Source organism: Myotis myotis, unplaced genomic scaffold (genome assembly GCF_014108235.1).
Source record: "Myotis myotis isolate mMyoMyo1 unplaced genomic scaffold, mMyoMyo1.p scaffold_m19_p_20, whole genome shotgun sequence".
Lineage (NCBI taxonomy): Eukaryota > Metazoa > Chordata > Mammalia > Chiroptera > Vespertilionidae > Myotis > Myotis myotis.
Window position 1 is genome coordinate 25018689 of NW_023416325.1, and position 14018 is coordinate 25032706.

General features: G+C 42.8%; 1 protein-coding gene across 2 annotated transcripts in view; it reads right to left on the reverse strand.

The window, feature by feature from the left end:
• Nucleotides 1-10974, reverse strand: part of LOC118678267 (tubulin-specific chaperone cofactor E-like protein) — a 199848-nt gene extending 188874 nt beyond the window's left edge. The window contains exon 1 of one of the 2 annotated variants that reach the window (XM_036353715.1): nt 10797-10974. The gene's annotated coding sequence lies outside the window, so the exon portion shown is untranslated. Of the gene's footprint in view, nt 1-2606; nt 2760-10796 lie in introns of those variants that run through there. The other variant, XM_036353717.1, reaches the window with a different exon arrangement.
• Nucleotides 10975-14018: the final 3044 nt, after the last annotated feature.

Consider the following 14018-nt stretch of genomic DNA (forward strand, 5'->3'; position numbering starts at 1 on the left):
TCCTAGAGAAATAAGAGTAAGGAAAATTTTGATAGGTCACCATGAATAGTGCAAGCATGGGGGTTACCAAACGTTATGCAGAATATCAAGAGATTAAAAATGGTGAGAATTTTAAAGCCCCTGGGCAATTAGTTTATTCATCTTGGGGAAGCATTTTCAGGACAGAGAAGTGGGTACACATTGGAAGACCGTGAGTGTAGACCAGGCCTTTGAGAAGCTACAATGAAAGCAGAAGAGATGGGACAGTGGATGAAGAAAAATCAAATGTTCTGGAGAGTTTTTATAGCTTGTTCTTTTTTTAAAAGGATAAGAGAGATATTTATAGGCTGAGTTCTTTGGGGGGAGGGTGCAGGAGGTCAATAATAACAAAATGAGTCTGTGGGGGGAATCTCTCAGAGACCATCGAAGAATATTTTAAGGTTATTAGCTTTCTCGAATTTTCCAAGTATTTTTTTTATTATTTTTAAGCCCATTTAACTTTTGTTTTGTGGATTTTTAACCTCGTACGGAAAAGCTTCCTTTTATGAAAGATCCCTACTATACTCAAACCCTGCTAGTGTCTTGGACATTTTAGGTTAGCTAGGACTTTTGTTTATTTCTTTTCCAAATCGTTCTGATCTTCAGCATAAGTATATCCCAATAAAGCATAACTATTCTAGGAAAGCATATGTGTTTTATATATTTTTCCCTCCATGAAAGATTAAATAAATGAATTACTAAAGGACTATTAATAAGCTTTTTTCTAGCTCAGGTTGGGTTGTTCAGTTGGTTGGAGTGTTGCCCCGTTTTCAAAAAAAGGTCGTGGTTCAATTCCCAGTAGGGGCACGTACGTGGTCAGGCTGTGTACAGGAGGCAACCAATCAATGTTTCTCTCTCTCTCCCTTCCCCCTTCCTCTCTCTCTAAAGAAAAATCAATAAAACATATCCTTGGGTGAAAATTTTTTTAAAAAGCTTTTTCCTAAATAATTGCTTTAAAAATACAAGTGATACACATTCTGAAATTTTTAAATGTTCAATTGCTTTAAAAATTCCAGTGATTTACATTCTGAATTTTTTAAATGTTCAATGGGAAAAAAACACCTATAACAGCATACAGTTTTTGTGTGGATGTGCTTTCCCTTTTTATTAGCTAAGTGAAGCTTGGAAGTAAGTGTTACCCAAACCTGTCCTTATCAGAAGCATGTCTAGAGCCACAGCCGCACCCGGAAGCTTTGGTCAACAGATTCGGCAAGTAGATTAAATGCCCCTTATGGTGCATATGTTTCCAGACAACTTCTCATGCTATGTAGATACGTATTTTTTACATAAAGATTAAATTACATATATAGTTTTGTAAACTGCCTTTTTGCTAAATAGCTCATGAAAAACTTTGTCAATAAACATATATCTACATCATCATTTTTAAGGTTTGTAGGGTATTCCATAAGAACCTTTTACAACTGAAGTCATAAAAATACTTCAGGGACATTGTCCAAGTCAATATAATGAGGCTAGACAGTCTCACTCTTAATTTCGTTTATAGGTAAACCTGAAATCCTATCTTAGTACCTTTCCTAAGCTTTATGTGACAGTAGAGGCCCAGTGAAGGAATTCATGCACGGGCGGGGTCTCTAGGCTTGGCCAGCGATCAGGACCAATCAGGCCGTCTTGCCCAGTCCCAATCAGGGCCGGGCCAATTGGGACTGGGCCCATTGGGCCTGAAGGCGGGAGGGGGGGGTGAGGAGGGTCCGGGGAATGGAGGAGGGATAGGGGAGGTTGGCCAGACCCGGGAGGTTGGCTGTGGGAGCGCACTGACCACCAGGGGGCAGCTCCTGCATTGAGCGTCTGCTCCCTGGTGGTCACAGTTCCGGTCGTTTGGTTGTAACGGTCGCTTAGGCTTTTATATACAGATACTTAAGGGGATACCTTCTTTAGATGAAAAGAAAGGAAAATAAATTCTAATAAACTTTCAGAACTATTCTATAGAATTATAGCTCACCAATTCACAAATTTACGCATTCCAAGTGCAAAACTTGAGTGTAGCTGATAAATCCATTATCATGACGCACCATTTCATAACCTGCTATGAACCACCCTGTTTTTTAGTCCTTCTCAACTGTACACTAAACCACATTTAAGTGCAACAAAGTAGCACATCAACTGCTGGTGAGTCACTGCTATTACCCTCCCTGCTTCTCACTGCACTCTGACTAACACACCAGATGTGAAAATTCCTAACTCAAACTCTGTAGTCCAAAGACGTCTAAAGCTGTGACTCTTATCAGGGAGTACAGCCTCAGACCTGTATGTATTTTCTACTAAACAACTACAATGCACATGAGGCATATTTGATATTGAAAAAAGAGAACGTTTCCTCATTTACAATTACACATTTGCAAATATGACTGACCTGCTTGCTGTGGTCTAAATATAGAAAAACAGTTTCCAAAAACTTTCAGCAAGAACAACAAAAACAGTTTAACATTCACTACACCCTTTAATTCAACAGCATCCAAGGAAGAGTCCCAACCTGACTGCACCTCCCAGCTCCTTCACAAATTGGCACACACACCCTTTCTACCCGCCCGGACTCAATTTGGGAAAATCTCAAAGCTTGTTGTACTTACTCAAAATTCAGGAGTAGATACATTTACTCTCAAATTCATGTTCCCCAAAAACCAAGTGCCCCACACTGAGATTAACAATGAAAGCCTAGCAATTTCCACAGCCAGCCTCTGAAACAGACAAACGGACACTTATCTCTGTTTCCAGGCTCTGAGACTGAGGTGACTGCTCAGGTTTCTGTGACCCAAACAGCATGCTGAGTCAGACTTTCTGGATTCTAATCTGCTGAGTCATGCTGTCTTTACTAAAAAACAAGTATTTCCTGTCAACAATATGTGGCATCACACAAAAAACATAGAAATACAACTTATTAAAATATATGAAAACCACTACACCCCAAATACCTCTTGTAACTACATCAAATTGAATCACAAAACTCAGCAGCAATATTGAATGGTTCAGTCACCAAAAGGGAAAAAATACTCATAACTTCTTCCTGTCAAAAGAGCAATGAAAATTCGTTTCTTGAATGGATTCATTTTCATCCAAAGAAAACTGTGTGCATGCTATCTCAGTGGCAAATACAAGTTTAAGGGCATTCATTACTCAGCTGCTTACGGGACAGACTGTGCCCACTGTCTCTACTCCTGAGCAGCAACAGAAGCTATTAAGGCCTTCTAGACAAGCGCTTTTCAACTTTCTCAATTCATGACACATATAACCTAATTATTAATATTTTATGGCACATTATTTTTTTTGCCAATCTGACAAAAAATAGGCATAATTTTTATTGTCACAGTGGACAGCTATGGTTGTATGGCTGTTGTCATTGTTTTATTTGACAATCTAAGGGGAAAGAGGTCAGTGCCCCTGACTAAATAGTCAGGTACTGCATGTTTTAAAAATGATTACGCACCCCAGTTGGAAATTGGTGTTCTAGAGGAGTTTACAACCATTCTGGCTCATAACCAGGTATTGCCAGAATGTTAAACATCAGCCACACAGAGTTTACAAAAGTCTACAGGTCATTAAAAAGTTCACTAATCCTGCCCAGCACACATGACTCAGTGGTTGAGCATCGACCTATGAACCAGGAGGTCACAATTCAATTCCCAGTCAGGGCACATGCCTGGGTTGCAGGCTCGATCCCCAGTGGGGGGCATGCAGGTGGCAGCCGATCAATGATTCTCTCTCATCACTGATGTTTCTCTCTCTCTCTCTCCCTCTCCCTTCCTCTCTGAAAGCAATAAAAATATTTTTAAAAAGTCACTAGTCTTTTCCACATTTCGTGCTGCTATAGCATGGCCTATGGTGGCATTGCCTGGTGGTAACAGAAGTGCTGGTTGCCTGATATAATCATGACTGTCTCTACTATGTGTGACTGTGGGCAAGCTTCTTCAGTTCTCTTGGGTCTTCATTATTGCCTTGTCCATAAAAGGGGGCACAGGGTGCTGAGATAGTGACAATATGGGTAAAAAGTGTTTACCACAGTGCCTGGCACATAGAAGGCACTTAATAAATACAAGCTTATTACTATTACTTCTACTGCTACTCCTACTACTCCTACCATCACCACTCAGGGAGCATGGTAGCAGTAATGTAGGGCTGGGGGACTAGCAATTTTTGTTAAATAGATTCAATCTAATTGTTTTTGGTCCCAGGTCTATGTTAATTAATGCCAATTAATGATTCAGGCAGTGAAAATGCCTGACATTTATAATATCATTCCTTCCTAGCTGGAAGCTCTTCCCCTGTCCTCTCCACCTATCTAAATTTTATGGATCCTTCAGTGCCCAGCTCATTTTTCAGATACCTCCTGCCATAATCATCGGTTTCCCTTGAGCTGAGTCCATGGTATCTAATGTCTAAAATATTCAGTGAGCAACTAACCAATTACGTACTGGCATGGAATCTTTCCTTTGTGTCCCATATACTTCTACTTTGCACTATACCACTCGTGCATAATGATGTGATTTTCACGTTTATGCCTGTGTCGTAGACTGAACAGTTCTTGAGGGTAAGGATCATAACGCTTCTCTGCATGATTGTGGACTAGAACTTTGCACTAAACTGGCACTAAACTTTACTGGCAGTAAATATGCTAACCATTGAGCTTTCTAATCAATTCTGATTGTGCATATTAAGTGAATTTTATAAAATATTAAAAACAGGTTTATTAGTAAACTCTGAGATCAGAGTATTTATGAACAAAACTGTTTCATATCTACCAATAAGCATATACTTATGTCTACCGCTCCATAAAGATTCCAAAAATAAAGATGACATGACTGAGCAATAAATCCATAGCAGAGTCAGAAATACCTGCTATCAAGCTAAATTCTTTTGCAAAACCTACAGCCACAATTGTTTTAATACTGAATATTTGATTTTGGTATCCATATCATCCTCCTATATAATAAAAGCCTAATATGCAAATTATCCCCTCGACCGAGAGTTCAGCCACTCGCTATGATGTGCACTGACCACCAGGGGGCGGCATGAAACATGGCAAGTGTCAGTGAGGCAGCGCCGGCATCGGTGGAGGTGCTGCCAGCCCCAATGGGCCCCTACGAGAGCAGGACCGCGGCGGGATGGTGGAACAGGTGAGCAGGCAGTGCCAGGCCAAGTTGGGTGCAGGCGGGGGCCCAATCACCCCGCAGACGGTGACCAGTGGTGGCAGCGCCAGGTGGGGCTGCCACCCGGCTCCCAGGTGCTGAGGAAGCCAGGCAGGGGGCCCAGCCCCGACCAATCACTCTGCAGACAGCGACCAGAGACTGGGCCCCAGGCTGGGATGCAGGACTGGGGGTGGGTGGTGGCGACCCGCAGTGCCTGAGCGGGGGGCTGTAACCTCTCACCAGCTACCTGGGGTGTGGGTGACAGGGACAGAGGTGCGGTTAGAATGCGGGCTGTCCACCGAGCTTGCTCTCATTCTGCCTACCTGCCCTCAGGATCCCAGGGCTCACACTCCAGGGAAGCCCCCATGCTCAGGTGCTGGGTGCCCGCAAGGAGCCCGCCCCGCACCTGCAAGGCCTCTTCCAGGTGAGCAAGACTGCAGCTGCCAGGACCACAGGGTCTGGTCGGACTCCCCATGGGTTGCGCAGGAGCCAGTATACGATGCCGGCCGGGAGAGAGCGTGCTGCCTGCCCGGCTTCTGTGCGACACCACTGGGCGGTCCAGAGGTCCATGCTGCACCCTGTAGTGTCTGGCCGTGCTCACCCCATCTCCGCATGGGGACTCGGGTGCCTTGACTCAGGTGGAGGGGGTGCACGGGGGCCCAGGGGCACAGGTGCTGCCCAGGGCCCAGAGGTCAGCTAGGACCTGCCCTTCCATGCCAGGCACTCACACTTTGATTGCCAGCCAGGCCTAGGGACTGCACCTGTGCACGAATTTCATGCACCGGGCCTCTAGTGTATTTCATATGCAAGAATTAATAATTTATGTCATACTTCAAAACAATAGATACTTTAGTAACTACAGATTAATATATGTGCATTGCTGGTGAGAATATAAAATGGTGTAGCTGCTATGGAAAAGAGAATGGCAGATCCTCAAAAAATTAAACATAGAATTACCATATGATCCAGCAATCCCACTTCTGGGTATATACCAAAAGAATTGAAAGCAGTGACTTGAGTAGATATTTGTACACCAGTGTTCGTAACAGCATTATTCACAACTAGAGGCCTGGTGCACAGATTTGTAAATGGGTGGGGTCCCTCAGCCTGGCCTGTGCCCTCTCACAATCTGGGACCCCCCGGGAGATGTTGGACTGCCAATTTTGGCCCGATCCCCAGCAGTCTGAAATCCCCCTGCGGGGTGTAGCAGTGCCAAAGAGGCAGGCAGCCGGGGAGGAGCCCAAGCCAGGGCCAAGCACAGCTCCACTGCCACTCTTCCCAGCCCCACTACTTGGTAGCGCTGCCACAGGGGTAGGAGAGGCTCTCACCGCCTCAGCTGTGCTCGCCAGCTGTGAGCCTGGTTTCTGGCTGAGCAGTGCTCCTGCTGTAGGAGCGCAATGACCACCAGGGGGCAGTTCCTGCATTGAGCATCTGCCCCCTGGTTGTCTATACATCATAGCGACCAGTTGTTCTGGTCGTTCAGTCGTAATAGTTGCTTAGGCTTTTATAAATATACTAGAGGCCTGATGCACGAAATTTGTGCAAGAATAGGCCTTCCTTCCCCCAGCTGCCAGCACTGGCTTCCCTCTGGCACCTGGGACCCGGCTTCCCTCGCAGCCCTGGCTTTGTCCGGAAGGTCATCCAGTCTAATTAGCATATTACACTTTTATTATTATAGATATATAAAAGCCTGGTGCATGAAATTCATGCATGGGGGGAGTCCCTCAGCCGAGCCTGCACCCTCTTCAATCCGGGACAGCTGGCTCCTAATCGCTCACCTGCCTGCCTGCCTGATCACCCCTAACCACTCTGCTTGCCTGCCTGATTGCCCCTAACCACCTCTGCCTGCCAGCCTGATCGCCCCTAACTGCTCCCCTGCCAGCCTGATCGCCCCTAATGCTCTCCCCTGCTGGCCTGATCGCCCCTAACAGCTTCTGCCTCACCCCTCGCCACCGTGGCTTTGTCTGGAAGGACATCTGGAAAATGTCTGGTCTAATTAGCATATTACCCTTTTATTAGTATGGATAGCCAAAAGATGGAAACAACCCAAATATCTATGGACATATGAATGAATAAATAAAATGTTCTATGTAAATATGATGGAATATTATTCAGCTTTGAAAAGGAAGGAAATTCTGATACATGCTAACACATGGATGAATCTTGAAGACACTGTTAAAAGAAATAAGCCAGACACAAAGGACAATTACTGTATGATTAATTTATATGAGCTATATAGCTCATATAAGTGGAATCATACAGTAATCAAATTCATAGAGACAGAAAGTAGAATTATGGGCCGGGAAGAGTGGGGAATAGGGAGTTATTGATTAATGGATACAGAGTTTCAGTCTGGGAATATGAAAAAATCCTGAAGAAGATAGATGGTGGTGATGATTGTACAACAATGTGAATGTACTTGATACCGCTGAACTCTACACTTAAACATGATAAAAATGAGCCCTGGCCATTGTGGCTCAGTTGGCTGGGTGTCATCCCACACGCTGAAAGGTCGCCAGTTCCATTCCCAGTCAGGGCACATGCCCAGATTATGGGCTCCATCCCTGGTAAGGGGCATGTAGGAGGCAGCTGACTGATGTGTCACTCTCACATTAACATTTCTCTCTCTCTCTCTTTCCTTTTCTCTAAAAATCAATAAAAATCTTTTTAAAAAAATGATACATATTGTTATATATATTTTACCACAATGGAAAATATTTTTAAAAATTAATGAATAAAATATATAGTATGTAAAAAACAAGCATAGGGAAAGTCCAAAATTTCTGGTTCTTACTTTCTCAGCACACTCATCAAATTAACACCAGCAATTCACTGGAGGCTCCCAAACAGTGAGTAAGGGATAAATTAGTCTCAATAAATGCATTTCAAGGGAAATTTGATTTATGATCTTCATTTTTTTCTTGGACTCCTTTACTATATGTTCACATGGAGAAATGTCATTAATTCATGAGGAACTATAGCGTTAACATTTAAATTACAACCTCCAAAAGGCACTTGCCTTTCCAAAACTTATACCTGAAGTCAGTGGTTCTCAACCTGTGGGTCACGACCCCTTTGGGGGTCAAACGACCCTTTCACAGGGGTCGCCTAAAACCATCGGAAGACACATATATATTGACATATTGTTTTTGTGATTAAGCACTATGCTTTATGTTCAATTTGTAACAATGAAAATACATCCTGCATATCAGATATTTACATTAAAATTCATAACAGTAGCAAAACTACAGTTATGAAGTAGCAACGAAAATAACTTTATGGTTGGAGGTCACCACAACATGAGGAACTATATTAAAGGGTCGCAGCATTAGGAAGGTTGAGAACCACTGCCTTAAGTTATTAACAGTATCTATGAGATAATATGATCCTCAGAAATCAGAATAAGGGATTAATATTTAGACTTGTTTTCAAGATTTTAAGAGTTGCAATTCTTTCCTAAAATTCTTAGCTCATTTAGTTATGAACTAGGTATCAATATCATGATTACAAACATCACAAATTATTCACAAAAAAGGAGTCTCTTTTTTAAAATAATGGCATCTGTCAATAAGAACATAGTATTTGAGAGATTCATTGCATTAAACTGCTCTTTGAAAATAAAATATCGTAAAGGTGTGTGTGCATTTCCCTTCCCAACATGAATGGGAAGGGAAATGCTAAAATTAATGGTTTTCTGAAAAACTCCCCTCCCCCCCGCCGCCAAGATTTCATAGTAAAGGCGAACCTCATTAACAGGAAGTCCCTCACCTGCAGAGCCACCTGCGCACTAGCATCCGTGGCAATCCAAAAAGCAATATTTGGAGCATTTTTATTCAAAACTTGGAACATTTGCAAATACTCCCAAAGCAACAAAAAATATGAGTAGCCCGATGTGCGCTCCAGCTGAGGTAGAACAAGATGGCACTCCGCCTTCCCGTCTCAGCCTGTACACAAGTGTCCTTTCCGCGATCTTTCAGTGCCATGTTTTCCGTATTTCTGTGCATTTTCTGAAGTGATTTCACTATTGAAAATGGCCCCAAATGTAGTGCTAAAGTGTCATCTAGTGTTCCTACGTGTAAGAAGGCTGTGATGAGCCTCATACAGAAAATACATATTAAATTTATTTAGGCATGAACTATAATGCCGCTCACTATAAATTCAAAGTTAACAATTAACAATATATATCAAACAAGATGTTTACTTTAACCCGAAACACATATAAAACCAGGTTTGTATTGATCAGTTGATGAAAATGTTGTGACCAAAGGCTGGCAGGAACCTAACTGTGTATTTCCCCTGGGAGCAATGGTTCCAGATTCACTAATTCAGTATTTGTGGCAACTTTACATATGTACCATGAATAACAAACATCACAAGCATGGACTGTACATGTTAAAAAAGCATGAGGTGGGGGGTGGGGGGCCAGTGGGGCACAGATCAATGAAACAGAAAAGGCAGCCCAGACACAGGTGGATGTAATACGGCAAGAAGTGGCATAGAGACTCACAGCAAAAGGCTAAACTACTCAATAACTGGTCTCAAGACAGTGACTATCAATGTGGGGAAAATCAAAGTTAATCCTCACCTCACAACTTAGAAAAACTCAACCCCAGATAAAATGTGAAAGGCAAATTTTATCCTTATAAGAAGAAAATAGTTACATGTTTCTAATAGAAGAACTTCAAGATCTTGATATAGGAAAATATTTCATAAACAAAACACAAAAGGAACTCATAAAGAAAAAATTGACCAGAAAATGAAAAACTTTAGATCATGAAAAAGACATTAAACCCTTAAAAAGGCAACTGGAAAAAGATACTCACAACACATGTAACTAATATAGAGAACTCTTGAAAACAGTACGAAAAAGGCAACTAACCCAACAGAAGAATGGACAAAAGACATGAACAAGTATTTAACAGAAGATAAAATTTGAATGATTAATAAATATGTATGAAAGATGTTCAAATTCAGTAATATCCCAATATAAAAAAATTAAACTCTCAATGAAATACCATTTTATATAATCAGCAAAATTTACAAACTCTGACAACACCAAGTGCTGGAGAAAAGGGACCACTGTCCAGTGAAGTTGGACGCACACTCCCTGTGACACAGCAATTCTTCTCGGGTGACCAGGAGAAAAGCAAAAAATGTCCACAGCAGTGTGTTTTGAAATTACAAAGTCCTGGTGGAAAACAAAAAGGGTCTTGCATCCAATAACAGGCAGTTGGATAATGGTGTTATGTTCAGAAGATGAAGTTACACAGGGTGGAAATTAACAATTGACAGTTCCCCAGGGCTGCTTCCTGGAGAATGAATAAAATAACTAATCACAAGGAGGAAAAGTGCAACACAATCCCACTTATTAAGATTTCAAACCCATAGAAAATTAATCATCATATTGTATAGGGCCACATACATGTGGTAAAAACTATAAAGAAAAGTCAGAGAATAAGAAGTACAAAATTCAGATTATGGTATCTTTGGAGGGTGGGGATGTGTAATCAGGAGCAAACACAACTCTTACTTCCCTCCTCAAACCTGCTCCTCCTCCACCAGTCCCTATCATCAGTCATATTCGACTTGTCTTCCTCTCACACCCCATGTAATTAATCAGCAAGACCCATCAACTACCTCTAAACACCCCAATTCTTTCCATCTTCATCACTTTTTCTGGTCCAAGCCTCCATCAGCCTCTCACTCAGGACTGCACAATTCATTCTCCACAAAGCAGCCAAGTGATCTTCTCAAAATTTAAGTCCAATCATGTCCTTGAAACTCTCCAATGGCTTCCCTTCACACTTAGGAAAAAACGCAAGCTCTTTATCACAGTCTTCAGGACTTCATTTAATCTGTTCTCTACCTCTCACCCTACTTCTTCCACTCTTTCCCTCGCCTATCGGGTGACGCCCGCCTCTCAGTGGGTTCACAGGGATGCGTGCTCTTTCCCTGGCTCTTGGCTGAGCTGGCTTCATCTCAGCTTTAAGCCTCAAACTTAAACAGAAAGGCTCTCTTCTCACTAAGGCTGTCTCTGAGGACCCCATCAAAAACAGCACCACTGCTACTTTCCATCACTCATCATCTCACCCTCTTTCATTTTGTTACAGCACTTCTCTTTGTCTTGGTTCTAGGTCCCTCTCCCCCAGAACCGAACCCACAAAAGCAGGAGCCATCAGTCTGGTCCAGTGTTACAGGGAACAGTGTCTGCCACATGGCAACAAATACTCGTTGGATGAATGAAAAAGTGAATTTTACTGAGAATAAACATGAATATCTTCTGGCAATGAAATGAAAATCAAGTATTCCAATCAGGAGTATGACAGGATGGAAAGGGACTATTGAAAACCACTGGAAAAGCATTAATCTAAGAAGAGTTTTAGTTTAAATACTCTGTCTCTAAAGTACCAATAACAGATCCCAGTCAGCCCAGGCTTCACACAGGCACAACCTGAGCTCCAGCAGCCTGTCATCTGCTTCATCTCCTAATCTCTTCTTGGTGTCAATCCTCACCCGAGGATATTTTTCCACTGGTTTTTAGAGAGAGGAAGGGAGTGAGGGGAAAAGAAAGAGAAACATGGATTGGTTGCCTCCCCCATGCACCTAGACTAGGGCTGGGAATCCAACCTGCAACCCAGGTACATGCCCTTGACTGGGAATGGAACCTGTGATCCTTTGGTGTGCAGGGTGACACTCTAACCATTGAGCAACTGGCCAGACCTAAATCTCCTGTTCTTAGAAGAATACTATGATTAAGAGCGTGAGCTTCACTGTGGCCTGAGTTCAATTATGAATCAACATTGAAATTTGAGCAAGTTACTTACCTCTCTATGCCTATTTCCTCACTTGTAAAATGGAGCTATTAATAGTTATTTCATAGAGTCATAGTGAAGATTAAAGTTTTTAAAACATCTAGCTGTGCCTGTCATGTGGTAAGTAGTCAATAATAGTAGTCACAATGAAAGCTGAGAGTAGAAAACTCCAAACACACGGGAAAGCTTATCTGAGTCAAATTACAACTAAACATCTCCCACCTCTAACAGAGGTGGACTGATTATTTAAAATGTACTGGGAACATATCCTAGGACAAAATCCTTTTCTCTCCACAAGAAGACAGATGTACACAAAGGTGATACAAAGAATGTACAAAGCCCTTTGAGAACACCACGGAGTGACTCTCCTCACGAAGGATGAGTCTTAGCAGAGAGCCACATCTTTCCCTAGGGTACAGCACATGGAAAGGCCCAAATACGTGTCAGTGGGAAATGTGGCGTTGCTGCCAGGATTGTGTGGGAAGAGGGCTGGAGAGGAAGATGGCTGGCAGGGCCAGGTGCTGAGGGGCAGCTCTCTGTTGAAAAGTTTGCACTTTATCCTTCAGGCAATGGGGCGATGAAGAGGAAAAAAACTGACATGCTAATTTGATACCAAAATCCTAAAGCAAAACACCTCTATGACTTAAAACACCACATATATAGGCCCACTATCTGATAACCAAAGCAATTAACAATGATTGGCATGGAACCTAGCTCACTTTTCATTACTTCAATGACCATTGCAGGCTGATCATCCTTTTAAAAACAGATACAATCTTTTGAGTTTTATTATGTGTCTTGTATTATGTTGTTTTACATATGTTCAATTATACAACATCCTGATGAAAGGTACTATTATTAATCCCATTTAAAGATTGGAAAACTAAGGCAGAAATGTTATAGTCAGACTAGAGGCTTGATGCACGAAATTCATGCAAGGTTCTCCACCCCCACCTCCGCAGCAGCTGCCTCTGCCTTGGCCCCTGCTGCCGCGGCTTCGTCCAGAAGGATGTCTGGTCTAATTAACATATTATGCTTTTATTATTATAGAGGGCTAGTGAGACAGGATTCAAATCTAGGCTGCCTGACTCCAAAGCCCTAAAAAAGTAAACCAGCCTACTGGTTGCTCAGTTCACTGATATCACTTGAAACAAAAATTATATGAATGTACCTACTGTACCTTAAAGTACACGCTAGGTCAGTGATGCTAGGTCAGTGATGCTCAAATTTTACTGAACAGAAGAATTGCAAGTCACATACCTAGAATTTGATCCAGTAAGTCTAGGGCACAATTTTCAGAGAGCTACAATTTAACCATAAATGCAGTTAATTCTGAGTCACATGATCCAGGAACCAAGCCCTCATAAACCCTGTGCTAGGTGTCCTAGAGATTCAAAGATATCTGAGCTTCCTGTCTACTATGAGTTTACAATCTAAAAGGGTAAAAACAAGGTACACAAACAATACAAAGCAATTCAAGAAAAGCAGTGCAGACAGTACAGAAAAGAGAGACGTCAAGAAAGAAGAGTCATCAGTCACGAAATAAAAGTAAGTAGGTTTCCATGAGGAAAGACATTTCCTGCAGACTTTCAGGAATAATCCTATATAATAAAGAGGTAATATGCAAATTGACCATCACACCCTCACACAAGATGGCCGCCCCCATGTGGTCACAAGATGGCTGCCACAAGATGGCAAGCAGGGGAGGGCAGTTAGGGGTGACCAGGCCATCAAGGCAGGGCAGTTAGGGCTTACTGGGCCAGCAGGGAGGGCAGTTGGGGGCAACTAGGCCAGTAGGGGAGGGCAGTTGGGCGCAACTGGGCCTGCAGGGGAGGGCAGTTGGGGGCGATCAGGCCGGCAGGTGGAAGCATTTAGGGGCAATCAGGCAGGCAGGCAGGCGAGCAGTTAGGAGCCAGCAATCCCAGACTGTTAGAGGGATGTCCGACTGCCGGTTCAGGCCTAAACCAGCAGTCAGACACCCCCAAGGGGTCCCAGATTGGAGGGCGTTCAGGCTGGGCTGAGGGACACCACCCCACAATGCACAAAT